Raw genomic sequence first — 16,046 nt, forward strand, 5'->3', positions numbered from 1 at the left:
GCACTGCCCAGGCTCCCCAGGGCAGTGGGCACAGCCCCAAGGCTGCCAGAGCTCCAGGAGGGTTTGGCTGATCCTCTGGGGCACAGGGTGGGACTCTGGGGCTGGGCCTGTGCAGGGCTGAGGGTTGGACTGGATGGTCCTTGTGGGTCCCTTCCAGCTCCGCATATCCTGGGATTCTGTGAGTCTGGGATTCTGGGATTCTGTGGTTCCGTGAACACCCCACTGCGCTGTTTCCCACCTGTGCTCCTTCCCTACGAGACCTCAGGAGAGGATTTGGACCACAGGAGATGCTTTCAGGGCTGTGGCATCAGCTCTTGTGCCTCCCTGGAGCGAGGTAACACATGGAATATAGAGAAATCCACATGTCTTCCGCTTCCCAGGCACGGCCAGGAGCTGATGGTGTCTATAACCTCCCTTCCTGACCACATTTCTTTCTCTCAGCATTTCTTAAATACACAAAGAGCATTTTATCAGTGAGGAACATATTTGACTGAGAAAACTTCTGATCATCCCAGGCAGGAAAGGCCATTCATTGGCAGAAATGCTGTTCCTAATCCATCTGTTCTTAAAGCTCTGGATAAAAATTAAGGGGAATGGCAGTGAATAAACCAGATCCTGGTGGTGGTGGCTGCACCCACCTCTTTGGTACCCAAAAACGTTCTCCTTGGACTATTGCTGCTCACCATCCTTATTTGAGAGCTGCATCACAGGATTAGTTTTAAAAGGTAAGGGTTCTCCTGGCTTGGAAAACTCTGTGGAAAACAGATGAAGTTTTATGGGGATATGACAAGAGCAAGGTGAAGGCAGTTGTTCCCGAGTGTGGACGGATCCAGCGGGAGCCAAGGTTGGTGGTCCAGCCTCACACCCCCTGAACTCAGGAGGGGGACACATCCTGTCCCCCCACAGCTCACAGCGGGAGGAGGGGGCCGTGGCAGAGTTGGGGGCTTCACTGCCTGGCCCCATCCCTGCTCCCCACCTTCGGGGTCTCCACAGCTGAGGGGGAACGGGGCACCCAGGGCTGGGGACACCCCCCAGCCCAGGTCCTGCCTCCCTCCCCCTGGGGCTGGACAAGCCCCTTGGGGGAATCCCGTTCCCATGGGGGTTCCTAATCCCCAGGGAGGTTCCTGCCCCCAGGGGAGTTCTCTGCCCATCCCAGGGGGATTCCTGCCCTCTCCCCAAGGGGGGAACCTTCCCCCTGCCCCGAGAGTTTCCTGCTTCCACGGTGCGATTCCTGCCCACCCCCCTCAGAGTGTTCTGTACTCTCAGCAGGATTCCTTGCCCCCCAGGGAAGTTCCCCCTGAGGGGATTCCTGCTCCTCTTTAGAGTTTTCTGTCCCCCCTCAGGGGGTTCCTTCCCTATCCAGGGTGTATCCTGCCTCCTCGGGAGGGTTCCTGCCCCCCAGGAAAGTTACCTCGGGGGGGATTCCTGCCCCCCCCCGAGTTCTCTGTACCCCGAGCAGGATTCCTTCCCTTTCCACGGGGGATCCTGCCCTCAAAGGAGGTTCCTGCCCCCTAGGAAAGTTCCTCCTGGGGAAATTCCTGCCCACCCTTATTCTTTTCTGCCCCCCCCGAGGGGATTCCCTCCCTTCCCAGGGTGTCTCCTGCCTCCCCAGGGGGGTTCCTTCCCCCCAAGGAGGTTCCTTCCCCAGGAGGGCCCCTGACCCCAAACCCTGCCCTGCCCCTCCCGCACCCCCAGCCCCCCGACCCCCCTCACCTGGGGGGGCGTGTCCAGGTGAGGGGGCGTATCACATGGGCGTGGCCACGGGAGGGCGTGTCCCGGTCGGGCGTGGCCGGTGACGCAGTGGGCGGGGCAGGGCGGGGCGGCGGCGGCGGCGGCGGCGGTGGCTTCCAGCGACTTCGGCGGGCGGTGAGTGCGGGCGGGGTCGGCCCTTGCTGCCCGCGGGGGATGCTCGGCCCCGTGCGGGGCCGCCTGGGGGGTGCTGGGCCCCCCCCCCCTCCACGCTGGGGCCGGGCCGAGGATGCTCAGCCCCCCCGCTGGGGCCGGACCCGGAGGATTCGATCCCTTCCAGCCTCCTCCCGGGGATGCTCTGCCCCTCCCGAGGGGATGCTGAGCCCCCCTGGTGGGGCTGCAGTCGAGGGGTTTACCCTTATAGCCTCTCGCTGGGGATGCCGTGCTCCCCCCACCCCGAGAGGATGCTCTGCTCCCCCCCAAAGGGATGCTCTGCTCCCCGCGGTGGGGCTGGATTTAGGGGGCTTTACCTTTATTACCTCCCCCTGGGGACGCTCTGCCCCTCCCGTGGGGATGCTCGGCCCCCGCAGTGGGACTGGAGCCGGGGGGCTTTATCCTTTATTGCCTCCCCCTGGGGATGTTCTGCTCCCCCCGCCGAGAGGATGCTCTGCTCCCCCCGCTGGTGCTGGACTGGGGGGTCTCTGCCCTTTGAGCCTCCCCCCGGGGATGCTCTGCTCCCCCCGCAGGGGTGTTGGACTCGGGCTCTCAACCCTTTTAGCGCCCCGGGGGGTGCTGTGCTCCCCCCCAGGAGCACCCGGTCCCCATCGACCCCCGGGTGGGGCCGGGCCGGGGGTGCTCAGCCCTGCCCTGGCCCCCCCGGGAGGGGCTGGATCCCTCCGAGGGGGCTTCGTGTCCCCCCCGGGGTGGCTGACTCGGGGTGTTCTGAGCTCCCCTGTTTCCCTCGGGTTGGATGTGAGCTGAGGATTGTCATCGTCCCCCTGAGCTGGGTTTGGGGGGACCTGCTCTGCCCTGGCATTACCCCCAGGCTGGCCACCAGAGCCGAGGGGACAGTGACCCCCCAGAGCCAGGCAGGGGGGGTGAAGAGTGGGCACATTCACCCCTCGGGGCTGCATGACTGGGGGGGGGGCAGTGATTCCTGTAATGAGGAGGGGGCTCCTTGATTTAGAGCTGCTCTCTGCCCCTGGCAGACCCTGCCACACGCTCCCAAGCTGTCCCTTTGCACCCCCCCTCCTTCCCAGCTGCCACCTTACACTGAGGGGAGGGCAGGGATGGGGGTGGGCCTGCTCCTACCCTGGCCTTCTCCCGCTCCTCTGATTTATCCCAGTATCCCCCTCCCCTCAGTGCTGTTCCAGCCCTCCAGCTCCGGGCTGTGTCAGCCCACTGAGCATCTGCCTGGCACTGAGCTCTGGGCTGGGATGCTGCCACACAGATGCTCGTGGAGCTGGGCACCGGGTAAATGCTTGCCAGGCTGGTCTGGCGTGGACATTGGCCACTGTGCCCAGGGCTGGACCAGCTCGGGGAGCATCCAGCCAGCCCGGGCAGCTCCAGCTGTGCCCACATCCTCTGTCAGCTGGGGCCGGCTCATCACAGCCATGGCAAGCTGCCTCCAGACACCACGCTTTCCTCCTGAATAACCAGCCTTTAAGGGCTTGTTTATCCCCTAAATTGCATCATTATAACGGCAATTGGCTTAGGGAGCCGGGTTTTGTTAGAGCTGTGCAAACCCTTCTGGGGACGCCCTGGTTTTGGCCGAGTCGGGGTTGGCAAAGTGTTCCTTTTAAGCTCATTTGCCACCATCTGGTGGATGCTGGGATGGGCTTCTGGTGGGTTTGATACCACCAAGCCACTCTGTGAGTGGGAGCTGGTCCAGAGGCGAGGTGGGAGCTGGAGTTTGGGGCCTGGATGTGCCCGTGTGCTTTGGGAGTCTCTCGGTTGTGGTGCTGCCAGGGCTTCAGAGGAGGTGGAAAGTTGGTGTCTTTGTGTCTCTGATGGCCTGGGAGTCTCAGGTACCTGTGTTCTTAGGGACAGCACAAGGTGCTGCTCCCTGTGTGTGCTGCTGGAGAAGCAGGATTGATCCCTGGGGACTTCCCTGGAGGTTTGTCAGGGAGCCACCAGCACAGCTCCCTGCCGCCGTCTCCCTGGCACCCGGCACTGCTCAGGGGCCTTCCCAGCCTTGGTGCTTGTTCCTACTGCACCTCTTTTCCAGGAGACACCCCAGAGGTTGTGCAGGACCTGTGTCACCACTGGAGAGTGGGGGAGCCTCTGAAGTGGCAGGTTCTTGAGACACCAGTGCTGGGACTGACGGCCAGGTCCAGCTTTCTGGAGTGGCCAGAATCAGCTCAGCTGTGGGATCAAACATTTCATCCCTCTCCAGGAAGCTTTGTGGCTTTGTGGGTCTTGCTCTGCACCAAGGGCTCTGCCCAGCCGTGCCTTGGTGCTCCCCAGCAGCTGAGGTGTGGGTGCTGAGGGATTGAACCTGCTGCAGATTTGGGTTCCTGCCTGTCTCACTTGTCTCAGGGGGGTAAAACCCACCCTGAAACCTCCTTCATTTGTGTCTTTTGAGGGGCCTTTGTGCAAGCCTTGTCCTGTCAGGCAGCTCCCCCCGGGGTGCAGGGGGTGAGGCCGGGGGTGAGGGTGGAGGGGTGAGGAGGAGGAGGCTCAGGGTGAGTTGGTGGGGTCGTGGTGGCCGTGAGTCAGTGCTGGGGAAGAGCCTGGCCCCGTGTTGGGGGTGGGAGTTCACACTGGAGCTGGGGGAGGCAGCCCTGGAGCCTCAGAGGGGGCTGAACCCAAGCACCCCAACTGACCAGAATTCCCTGGTCATCCTGGTGCCACTTTTCTGCAATTTTTTTTGCATTTTGAAATCACTGAACTTGGTGACATTGTATGAGAACAAAGCTATAGTAGAAAGGAACAGGACGTAGTCTATGGGACAGACTTCATGGTACCTGTGTGCTGTGGGTTATATTTGCTGCTTGTAAGGGGGGAAAATAGCCCTGAGTTAATAACTTGGAGGGCCCCTCTGGGGACAGGGAGTGACTGGCAATGCCATTTCAGGTTTTCCAGCCAAGCAGAAAGATACTGGATTCTTTATCTAACCTTGAAACCTTAATCTACTATTAATTTCCTCCTAAAGAATGCTTTGGTGAGCCAGAGGTTTCCCAGATGGCTTCCAAAAGTGAGCTGGAAGGTCTCTGGAATATTAACTGGTGGAGGAGGATGTTGGGTCCATTGCCAAGCTTTCCTCCCAGAGGGACAACCCTGCAGTCTGCAGATGGTTTCTGTGGAAAGCCAAGCACTGGGTGTGGGGTGAGGGACTGACTGAGGCTGAGGGCTCTGGCCTGGGCTCTGTGGATGGGCCCAAGCCCTGGCCAGGCTCCCGAGGGACCTGGGGGGGAGTTTTTGGTGCTAAAGGCCTCCTCTGTGAGCAGGAGATGCCGAGAGGCTGGAGGTGGGTGCCTGTGTGGGTGTGTTCACATGGGCTGGCATTTGGGAGGGAGGGAGGGAAAATATCACATGAAACAACTGCAGTGTTGGGGGACAGGTCTGTGCTTGGGCCCATCTGGAGCAGAAGTCGTGGGAAATGATTGAAAGGCTCTTTGCTAAAGAAAGTGGTGCTGATATAATTGGATTTTGCTGCTGTTTGTGCCGTGGTCGAGCAGGTTAAAACCCTCGTGGGTACACGGGGAAACCCTCTGGCTCATTGGCAGGGTGAGGATGTCCTGAGGAATCTGAGGCTGAGAAAGCTGGGACTGTTCAGCCTGGGGAAGAGAAGGTGGTGTGGAGACCTCACAGCCCCTTCCAGGGTCTGAAGGGGCCTCCAGGGAAGCTGGAGAGGGGCTCTTCCTCAGGAACTGGAGTGACAGGACAAGGGGGAATGTGTTCACACTGAAAGAGAAGAGATTTAGGTTAGATGTTAGAAAGAAATTGTTTTCTCAGAGGGTGGGCAGGCCCTGGCACAGGTTGCCCAGAGGAGCTGTGGCTGCCCCTGGATCCCTGGAAGTGCCCAAGGCCAGGCTGGACGGGGCTTGGAGCAACCTGGACTAGTGGGAGGTGTCCCTGCCCATGGCAGGGGGTGGCACTGGATGAGTTTTAAGGTCCCTTTCAACCCAAACCAGTCTGATTCTGTGATTCTGTGGGTGAAGCAGGTGCTCATCTCTCTCATTTCAGTGCAAAGCCCAGCCTGGGGCAGCCCTGCTGCCTCTCAGCCCCCATGCAGCAATTCCCATCCCACGGGAGGATTTGGGTGCCAAACCTTCCCCAAAATCCAGTGGCCAGGAGGGGACTGACCCCGTGTCCTCTCCTCCTTCCCTGCCCCCTCACCCCGGTGTTTCAGAGCAGCTCGTGGCTCGTGGCTGCCTCCAGCTCTGGAGCCCTGCAGGACTGACGAGGCTGGAATGGATCTGAAATGCAGATTATTCTTTTTCCCAGCTCGAAGGAGGTGCCGGCTGGGTGGCTGCCTTTAATTGCATCCCCCCCCCGCCAAAAAAAAAAGAAAGAGGAAAACAAGTGGCGGTTGAGAGCTCATCCCCCCCTTCCCATCCTCCCGTCCGTGCCCGGCGCCTTCCAGGAGAGGGCAGTTCCCGGGGATTTTTGCTGCATGGAGCCGCTCTCCCCCGCAGCCTCCAGCCGTGCCCAGCCCCTCGGGGGTCCCGGAGGCAGAGCCGTGCCAGGGAATGCCAGGGAATGCCAGGGAATGCCAGGGAATGCCAGGGAATGCCAGGGCGCGGGCACAGCTCTTCGGGGGGAGGTGAGATGCTGCCAGGGGCGGCCGAGCACTTTAAATAGCGAGCCGGGATGTGCGGCAGGGAGGGAGGCTCTGCCTGCCTGGGCTCTCCTTCCAGCCTTCCCGAGGGCACAGCATCCCTGGCCAGGGCAGGAGGGCACAGCAGGGCGAGGACCCCCTCCTGTACCGCTGCCCGGCCACCAGCTGCGTGGGTTTCAAGCTCGTTGCCACCCCTTCCTGGCTGAAATGAATTTTCCCTGTAATTCCGGGTGGGATTCCATCCCTGGCTGGCATCGCTCCTGGGGTGGGTGATGTGCTGCAGCCCTGGCGTGCCCGGGGGATCCAGAGCCCAGAGGTAGGAGCTGGGCTGTGCATGGGATGGCTGGAGTGCAGGGAAAAGGGATGTTCAGCCCCACTGCCAGCCCAGCTCTCACCTTTCCAGCGTCTCATTAGTGCAGTGAATCCTCAAATGGATCCTCTCCTGCCAAAGCCTGACTTTCCTGGCTTCCAGAATTGGGAAGGTGTTTATAGCCTTGCTGTGGCATTAACACAGGTGTCATAAACCTGATCTCAGGCTCTTGATCATGAGTTAAACAGCCTTGGTGGTGCTGCCTGTGCCTGTTCCCCTTGCAGAGAGTCCCAGTGCCAGGGGCTGCAGGCAGGGAGGGAAAAGATGGGCTTCTACAAAGTCCATAATCCAGTTAATCTGCCCTGTAATTCAGTGTCTGGCAGCTGCACTGACTCGATCTCAGCTTCTTTCAAGCACCCCCTCCACAAACTCTGTAGCAGGAAGGAGTCAAAAAATGTCCAGAGGTTATTTTTGGCCGTGTGTGATTTATTCACACGCCGATCAGCCAGGAGAGGAAGTTATTCTGGTCCCACAGTGTCCCACATAACACACAAGTACCTTGTGTGAGTGTGATTTCTCTGGGTGAGGCTGCAGGATGCCACTCTCCTCTGGGGGATGGAGCTCTCAGGAAGCACCTTGGTGGCCCCATGTCCTGTGAGCCCTCCTGGGGACCTCAGATGGGGCCAGAGCCAGGGGACATGGGCTCTGTGCCCCTCCTTGGGGGGACAGAGCTGAGCCTTGTGTCCCTGAGGTGGTGGGAATTGCTGTGCCTCGGAATTCCTGCTCATCCCAAGCTGGATTGTGGCCTCCCTGGGTGACACCTGGATTTGGGGAGTGTGGGGAGATGTTTCCAGGCTCCTTTCGAGGTGCCTGGGGTGGTTTCCCTGCAGGATGGGGTGGCTGTGGTGCTGCTGGCTGTCTCCTCCCTGGGATTGCTTTCCCCTGGAGAAGGGGTGGTGGGAATGGAGTGTGAGGGTGGCACAGCCAGATCCTGCTTTTCTCCCGTGTCTGCACAGGAGGTTGTTTCCACGGAGCATCCCAGTGTTGCCACAGCTGGTTTCTGGTCAGGGACAGTGGGCTCTGCCATCACTGGCACGTGGTGCTGCCACTGCCTGCACCATCCCACCGTGCTGGTGACGTGTTTCCCACCCTGGCTGAGGATGGAATCGCTGTTGGCCCCATGCAGAGGGGCCAGTTCCAGCAGAGACCCTGTCCCTGTGGCACTGGGAGCACCAGCAGTGGCAACGTCTGACCATGGATGCACTGCTGGGGGGCCCAATCCCCACAGCTCCTGCAGCCAGGAGGCAGGAATTTGGGGCTAGGGCAGGATGGGGAAGGGTTGCAGGAGGCCCTGTGAGGGCAGAGGAGGAACCCAAGTCCCTGAAGGATCCGGGGAAGTGTTGGTCAAACCAGATTTCCCAACTCTGATTGGAAAGCCTGGCTGTGCTCGGGAGTGAATGGATGGAAGTCCTGGACATTCCCATCCAGCTGCAAAGATGCTCCTCTCCAGCACCACAGCACCTGCAGGAGGTGGGAATTGGGATGTGTTGGGGTCTCTGAGGTCCCTGCCAGCATCCCTGAGAGATCCTCCTCCTCCCTGAACCCTGCCATGGCTTGGGCTCTCCACTCAAAATAACGTGGCTTAACTCATTTTAAGCCCTCAGTGTTTAATTAGGGCCAGAAGGCTCCTCTCTCCTGCAATGAGCTGCCTCTCCTCCCACCCCACACCCAGACAGGGTTTGCTTTGCTGCTCTCCCCTGAGTGCCACCCAGAGAGCAGTGTCTGATGGAGGGAGAGGCTTCTCCTTCCTTCTCCCCAGCACCAGAACCTGGATGATAATAATGTTGCTGCCAACACGTTGGGGCTGCCATATTAAAAAAAAAAAAGAGCATTTTTTCCTCACTTTGATCATCTGCTTCTAGTTAGTTTGGTTACCAGACTTCTCACAGTGGCCATTTTTGGAGTTGGCAGCCAGAGCACATCCCTGCAAGCGAGAAATGGCTTTTCATTCTGCTTGTTCTTCGTGTTTACACCTATACAGGGGAAATTTTGTCTCTCCAAGTGGAGCTGCCACGAGCCCCAGTGCTGCTGGTGCCCTGCCTGGCACTGGTGTGGTTTCAAATCACACCTCAGCCATAAATCTCCCTGGGACTGCCCTGCAGCAAATGGCATCAGCACTTGGAGATCTCTCCCACACGTCCTCCTGCTGCCTAAAAATACCAGAGCTTTAATTCTCGAATGACTTGGCTATTGCACAGCCACCATTTCTTACTGGAGTGGTGCTGCACGGCTGGGGGAGTGACCAAAATCACCCCAAAACCAACCCTGGCACCCCCAAATTCCTCTGGACCAACCCTAAATCACCCCAAATCATCCCAAACCCCCTCAAATCCCCCCAGATCTGTGTGCTGGGCATGGATGACCCCCATTCCCTGGGATCCTGCCTTGTTCCCAGGGACCCCTGGTCCCATTTTTCCCATTTTCCCCTGTTTTCCCCCCAGAATCAGATTGGGATCAAGGCCCTGAAGCAGCACATCCACATCCCTATTTCCCTGTAACTATTTTTAGGGATCAGGGTGGGTTTTATCCCCAATTTTGCCTTTATTTTTCCCATTTATCCAGGGTGTTGCCCTGGGACCCCCGCTCTTCCCTGCTCCCATTCCCCATCCCATTCCCACATTCACATTTTTCCCTGTTTTTCCCCCAGAAGCAGGACTGGATTGCATCCCTGAGGCAGCACTTGGGGAACACCCATGTCTCTCCCTATTATCCGTGTTTTGGGATCAGGGTGGATCTCCTATTCCTGACCTTTTCCCTGACCCCATTCCCATGGACTTTCCCATTTTTCCTGTGTTTTCCCCCCAGAATCAGGTTGGGATCGAGGCCCTGGAGTGGCACTGGTGTCACATCCACGTGCTGGGGGTGAATCCTGGAGGAGGTTCCCAGTTTCCCAGTTTGGTCTGTTGTGCTCCAAGGGGGGGAATTGTGCCCTCGGGGTTTGGTCTTTGGGTAGCTCAGCAGCCGGGTTGATTTTGGGGGTAAATGGGCATTTATAACTTTCACACCCAGTGCTGGGAGGTGTGTGAATAACCAGGGCTGCAGGAGGGGAAGCTCATCAAGCAAAAAAAAACCCCAAAATTAATTTCTTCACCAAAAAGTTGGACCCTCAGTGGCCACCAAAGGAAGGGGTGCCCTCGCTGCTGCTGGTGACCTTCCTGGCAGTGCCCAGCGAGGGCAGTTCCACCTCAGAGCATGGCAAAGGCTCTTCCAAAATCCCTCCCAGCCCATTCCTGGAGCCTCCCAGGCTGTCCCTGTGGTGGGGAGAGCAGAGGGAGCAGCAGCATCACCCACGGGGAAGCTCCTGTGCCCGAGTCCCTGCGTGGTTTGGGAGCTGTGGGACCATCCCTGTCACCCCTGGGTGTGGGTGTGTGTCCTGGGGGTCTGTCCCATCCTCCTCGTGGAGATCACTGACACTTGCACGCCTGGCTGTGAGCTGTGGGTGCAGGGAAGGGGGTCTGTTCTATCCTCCTCGTGGAGATCACTGACACTTGCACGCCTGGCTGTGAGCTGTGGGTGCAGGGAAGGGGGTCTGTTCCATCCTCCTCGTGGAGATCACTGACACTTGCATGCCTGGCTGTGAGCTGTGGGTGCAGGGAAGGACCCTGACTTTGGTTTGAACAGACGAGTCTCCCTTCAGTGGATGGTCCCAGTTCCCACGGGGCACTGGGCACACTGGGGTGCAGCTCAGCACCATGCAGCTTCTTTTCCCCAGTGGATTTTGGGCCTCTTCCCCTTCCTGGCTCGTGCAGAGCAGGGAGAGCTCATTGCTTGGACTGTGAATGAAGCCCAGAGTGTTGTCACGTGCTGTGACCTTGGGGTGAAGGGACAAACTGGCTCTGTGGCACTGATGGGGGGTTTGGGAGCAGAGCTGGGGCTGTGGGTGAGCAAACTGGAGTGCAGCCCAGCTGGGAGGTGCTGAGCTGGGAAACATGATGTGTTCCTTTAGGAGACTTTGGATGGAGGGTGTTTGGACTTTCCTCTCTTCATGTGATTAACCCGTTTATTGCTGGGGAAGTTCATTTTGGGGCTGTGGATGCAGCAGTGGGTGCAGGGCACACCTGGGAACAGGGACACACAGGAACAGGGCACACCTGGGAACAGGGCACAGCCAGGAACAGGGACACATGGGAACAGGGCACATCCAGGAACAGGGCACAGCCAGGAACAGGGACACACAGGAACAGGGACACACACGGGAACAGGGCACAGCCAGGAACAGGGCACAGCCAGGAACAGGGACACACAGGAACAGGGACACACACGGGAACAGGGCACAGCCAGGAACAGGGCACAGCCAGGAACAGGGACACACAGGAACAGGGACACACACGGGAACAGGGCACAGCCAGGAACAGGGCACACCTGGGAACAGGGACACACAGGAACAGGGCACAGCCAGGAACAGGGACACACAGGAACAGGGACACACAGGAACAGGGAACACATGAGAACAGGGCTTACCCAGGCACAGGGCACACACGGGAACAGGGCACACATGGGAACAGGGACACACAGGAACAGGGACACACAGGAACAGGGCACAACAGGCACAGGACACACACAGGAACCAGGCACACATGGGAACAGGGCACACACGGGAACAGGGCACACATGGGCACAGGGCACACATGGGATCAGGGCACACCCAGGAACTGGGCTGGCTGGTGTCTGGGAGTCCCACACCCTGCTGGGGGTCAGGCCGTGGGCACAAGGGTTGATAAATGCCCCTGTCTTGCAAAGCAAATAATGTCCATTTTGGAGGCTGGAAAGGTGAGGGAACCGGTCAGCAGCCCCACGTCGGGGGCAGACACTGCTCTGGTTTCCTCCTCTCTCCACTGCAGCTCCCAGGAAATCCCGTCCCGGGAGGTGCCAGGGAGGGGCTGCCACTGCCCTGGGGTGGGACAAGTGTGGTGACCCACCAGGAAGAGCCACCCTGCTCTATCAGCCCGAGATGTGGCAGGTCCTCCATCACTCAGTGCCTGGACTTTCTCCTTCCAAGGGCTCTTGGCTCCCCGTGGGCTGCCCTGCTGTGCCTCAAACTGCCAAAAACCTGCTGTGGGGAGGGGAGCAGAGGGATCTTCCCCTGCTGCTGCCTCCACCCTCGGCTTTTCTCCCCCTTTTCCATCACTGCAGGTGTGGACACCAGGAGGGTGACCATGGGTCAGCTCCTGTGCAGTCACTCGTGAGCTGGATGTTTGCTTAAGCCTGTTCTCCCAAAAGCATGAGAATTTGCAGGATTTATCCCCAAATCACAGAATCATTATGGTTAGAAAAGACCTTTAAAATCACCAAGTCCAACTTCAACCTAAAGCCCACTAAACCATGGTGGGGAGCTGCTTGTGAGCACCCAGTTTAACCAGTCTCTGGGGCAGCTGGGACCTCCATGGTCCCCTTTTTGCCCCTGCCCATTCCCATGGCTTGGATTGAGGCCGATCCACTCTGGGGCAGCTGCCAAGTGCACTCGTGATACCAAAACTTCTGTAAATCTGGGAGGACTCACAGGGCCAGGACAGGCTGGTGATCCCAGTAAGCAGAGCGGGCTGGCAGGGGAGAACTGGTGCACACTGGTGGGAGGAGGATGCTGGAGGTGGTGGTGGGCCCCATGACAGCTTTATTGCCTCCTTGTCTCCCTCTGGAGATGATAGTCTGGGTTTGAAAGTGCCCAACCACTGTGCAGCCCCAGCTCCCAGCTCCACACCACCCTCAGCCTTGTTCTGGTAGGAGACGTGTGAGATTTGGCTCCTGATTCTCCCCATTTCCCAAGAAAGTGACTGTTGTGAGGTCCAGAGTGACTCTGGTGCAGTGCATGTCCGTGTGGGGCTCGGCACACACGTGTCTGTGGGGGGGGCTCAGCACACGCGTGTCCTCATCCCTGGAGGGCTCAGCACACGCGTGTCCTCATCCCTGGAGGGCTCAGCACACGCGTGTCCTCATCCCTGGAGGGCTGGGGAGAGCAGGGGTTGTGCAGGGTGGCTCTACCAGGGGGTTTGAGGGGTTTTGTCTGCAAACCCAGCGCGGGGGTGGCAGGGAGGCGGTGGAGGGGTGCCAGGAGGGGAGGCTGTGCGGGGAATCTGCTCCCGCCTGCGGGACTCGGGAGATGCCGGAGAGGGGGATGGCTGCGGAGGGCAGGGAGCGCCGGGAGCAGGATCAGGGGGCTGTGTCAGCGGCGGGGGAACGAGAGCAGCGGGACTTCAGCCCGGCCCCGGCGGGGATGGAGCTGCCTCCGCTCGGCGGTCCCGCAGTGCTGCGTGACTGCCACAGCCCCGCACTCCTCCCCCGCGCTGGCCCCGCGGGCTGGGGATGCTCCGGCTCCGCTCCTCTGCGGGTGGGGGGGTCCCTGGGGGGCTCGGGGCTGTGGGTGTCCCCTCGCACTGCTCAGGTTGCTTTTCCACTCGGGATTCTGCCCGCTGGATTCCCGGCTGTGCTGCCGGCGCTGCCGGCGCCCCGAGGAAGCGAAGGTGGCATTCCCGCATTCCTGTCCTCGGGCGGGCAGGGCAGGGACCCCGCGGCGCTGGAACAGCGCCAGAGCCGCCCAGGGGGCGGCAGGAGAGCGGGATGAGGCCTCTGGAAGGATGGTTCCAAAGTATGGAGGGATTTGGGGACTCGCTGGTCCAGGGTGGGGGAGGTTGTCCTGGGGCTGCTGTCACCTGCAGTGCTGTCACCTCTCTGCCAGCACGGCCTCTCAGCACCCCAAATTCCCCACGGGCACACCTCCAGAAGTCAGCCCACCCCTGTAGTCACCAGGGTGGCTTTCAGAGCCGTTCCCAGGTGCCTGCTCCCCCCATCCCTCTTGTTCCCCATCTGTCCAGCTTCCCCCGTCATCTCCCTCTTCTCATCGGTCATTATTTCTCTCCAGGTGAAGGCTTTTTAATAACATCTGACATTTCAGCCATTTTCGAGTCATTTCCTTTCTTCTACTCCAATTTTCTTGCTCTTCTTCATAACTAGGAAGCCTCTCTTTGTCCTTGGCCAGAGGGGAGGTGTCTGTTATTGCCTCTTATCACATTCCAGGAGGTTTGATCGGGTTAATGAAAATCCTTCTGCCTTTCTCTCGTGTGTCACTTCCACTCCCATCTCCTTTAGCCTGGTTTCTTAAGGAAATTAAACCAAAGGGTTGGTTTCATCACGGCCTTTCTCTCCCCCAGCTTGCTCTCAAGCATGTTGGTCTTTTTGCAGGTCTGACAGGGTTGAAATACTTGGAGTGCTGGGGGGCTCGTGGGGGCTGTGGAGGGGACAGAGCCGGGCAGTGCCCCAGGGGACACAGTGCAGGGGTCGGTGGTGCAGCGGGCTGGGGCTCATCCCCCAGAGAACAGGGCTGTGGATCCCCCGGGAACACGGGGGCAGCAGGGCTGCACCCCCAGCCCAGCGAGCTGGGATAGCAGGCCACAGCACCAGGCTGTTTGTGCTGCCTGCCTGATGAGTTCGGGAGGGGATCCAGAGGAGGGGAGTCTCTCCAGCCTCACCAGCGTGGGGTTGGTCTGGGCTCTGGCAGGCCCGGGCTGCGCGTTCCACCGCAGCCTCACGCGTGGCTGTGCTCGAGGGCTTCTCCTGCAGCAGCAGGAGCTGCAGCTGGTTTGAGCTGATCTGTTGGAGTGTGAACTGCAGTGACAGAGCAGCCAGAGGAGATTTTCCGCTGCTACAGCAGGGAGAGGCGGTAGAGCTTTTCCAGTGGCTGCTGCAGATCTGGTTCCCTGGCAGTGCTGGGGGACTGTGGCTCTGCTGGAGAGCTCGGGGGTCCTGGGAGAAGCACAGTGAGGAGTCAGTGGCTTGAGTGCCTCGGTGTAGAAGGACCAAAGCACTTCCTGGTGTGTCCTTGGAGCTCGATGCCCTTTGCAGCGAGGGCTGGGGCACCTCGGGAGCGTGTCCCCTCCTGACCCAGCCTGGCCTGGGGACAGGGACTGTGCCAGGCTGAGGGGAGGGTTGACTGAATTCCTGCAGCGTGGGGATGCTCTGCCTGGGTCTGGCAGTGAGGAATCAGCCTGTTCAGCCAGGCCTTGGCCTTCCTGCAGGTGAGTTACTGCTGTTGGCCCCAGGTCGTGCTGCAGAGCTGCACTCTGACGTTCCCCCCTCTCTGGACCACGTCCTTCACTTTGCATTTACCTCTGGTGTTTATTTTAGGCAGCCTGCTCTGCTGTTCTTATCCAGCCTTCATCCCCCGGGCCTGGAGCCTTGCTGGACCTCAGCGTGGCCCCTGCCCAGTCCCACTGCTGGGAAAGGAGACTGGACCTGCCACACCTTGTTCCCTGCCTGTCCCACCTCCCCTGGGGTCTTTCCCAATGTGGGGGCCTCGCTGGGTGACACCAACCCTGCAAAGAGCACAGGGACACTTGTGGTCCAGCAATGACCTCACCGGGTCCCCATGAACTCCCTTCTCCTGGGGGATCCCCAAATGTGGGATCCCCTCAGAGGGGGAGGCACAGAGGTGGCTCCATGTCCCCCCTCATCCTGCATCCCTGTCACCCTGCTTGACCCCTTCTCCTCCTTGTGGAACCTTTGCTGGGTGCAAAGGCTTCGTGGTGGGAAGACAAGGCCAGCCTTGATGCCACCATGGCCCTGCCTGGTGCTGATGTTTGGGGTGTGCTTTGGGGTGAGGTGTCTCAGCCAGCTGTGGGTCATCCCTAAATGCAGGAGAAGGGCTTGGCAGGGGGCCCTGCTCGCCTGGGTGCTCGTGTGGTCCCTCTTTCCAGGAAGGGTTTGGGTTTTCCTTTGCTCTCTCCAGCCTCTCCTGTGCTGGTGGTGAGCTGGGCTCTGTGACTGAGGAGATCCCGGCTGAATAATCCGCTGAGGAAGCTGCTAATTCGAAGACATGTCTGTAATAATTAAATCATTATCTGGAGGGAAGAGAGAGCAGATACCAAAACGGGGCTAATTAAAATCCAAACCCAGGATGACTTGGGCTCCGGGCCAGAGCACAGCGTACTCTGTTGGGGATGTCTTCATGTGTAATTGCTTTTCAGAACATCAGTCCCACCAGAAAACCCATCTGTTCCCCCTCATGAGACCAGGGCTGACCCAGAAGCCCTTGTCCTGTCTCAGGTTCCCCAGACCAGACACAGCTGGAAGATGGCAAAGGGCAGAGGAGACGGTGAGACCCGATTTGGGAGGGTGTTTGGTTCCTGGACCTCAGGAACTAGATTCCACCATATCTCTGGAAGATTTGGTTGGTCCTTATCTTCTTTCAGCCTTCAGTCTTGGCTGGTGCTC

General features: G+C 59.4%; 1 protein-coding gene across 1 annotated transcript in view; it reads left to right on the forward strand.

Annotated features, from left to right (window-relative positions):
• Positions 1-1,797: 1,797 nt before the first annotated feature.
• PPFIA4 (PTPRF interacting protein alpha 4) overlaps positions 1,798-16,046 on the forward strand; it is a gene marked incomplete at its 3' end in the record, with an annotated part of 62,498 nt that continues 48,249 nt past the window's right edge. Inside the window, exon 1 of the mRNA XM_064635633.1 lies at positions 1,798-1,866. The remainder of the gene's footprint in view (positions 1,867-16,046) is intronic.

The sequence above is a fragment of the Pseudopipra pipra genome, chromosome 25, assembly GCF_036250125.1.
Source record: "Pseudopipra pipra isolate bDixPip1 chromosome 25, bDixPip1.hap1, whole genome shotgun sequence".
NCBI lineage: Eukaryota > Metazoa > Chordata > Aves > Passeriformes > Pipridae > Pseudopipra > Pseudopipra pipra.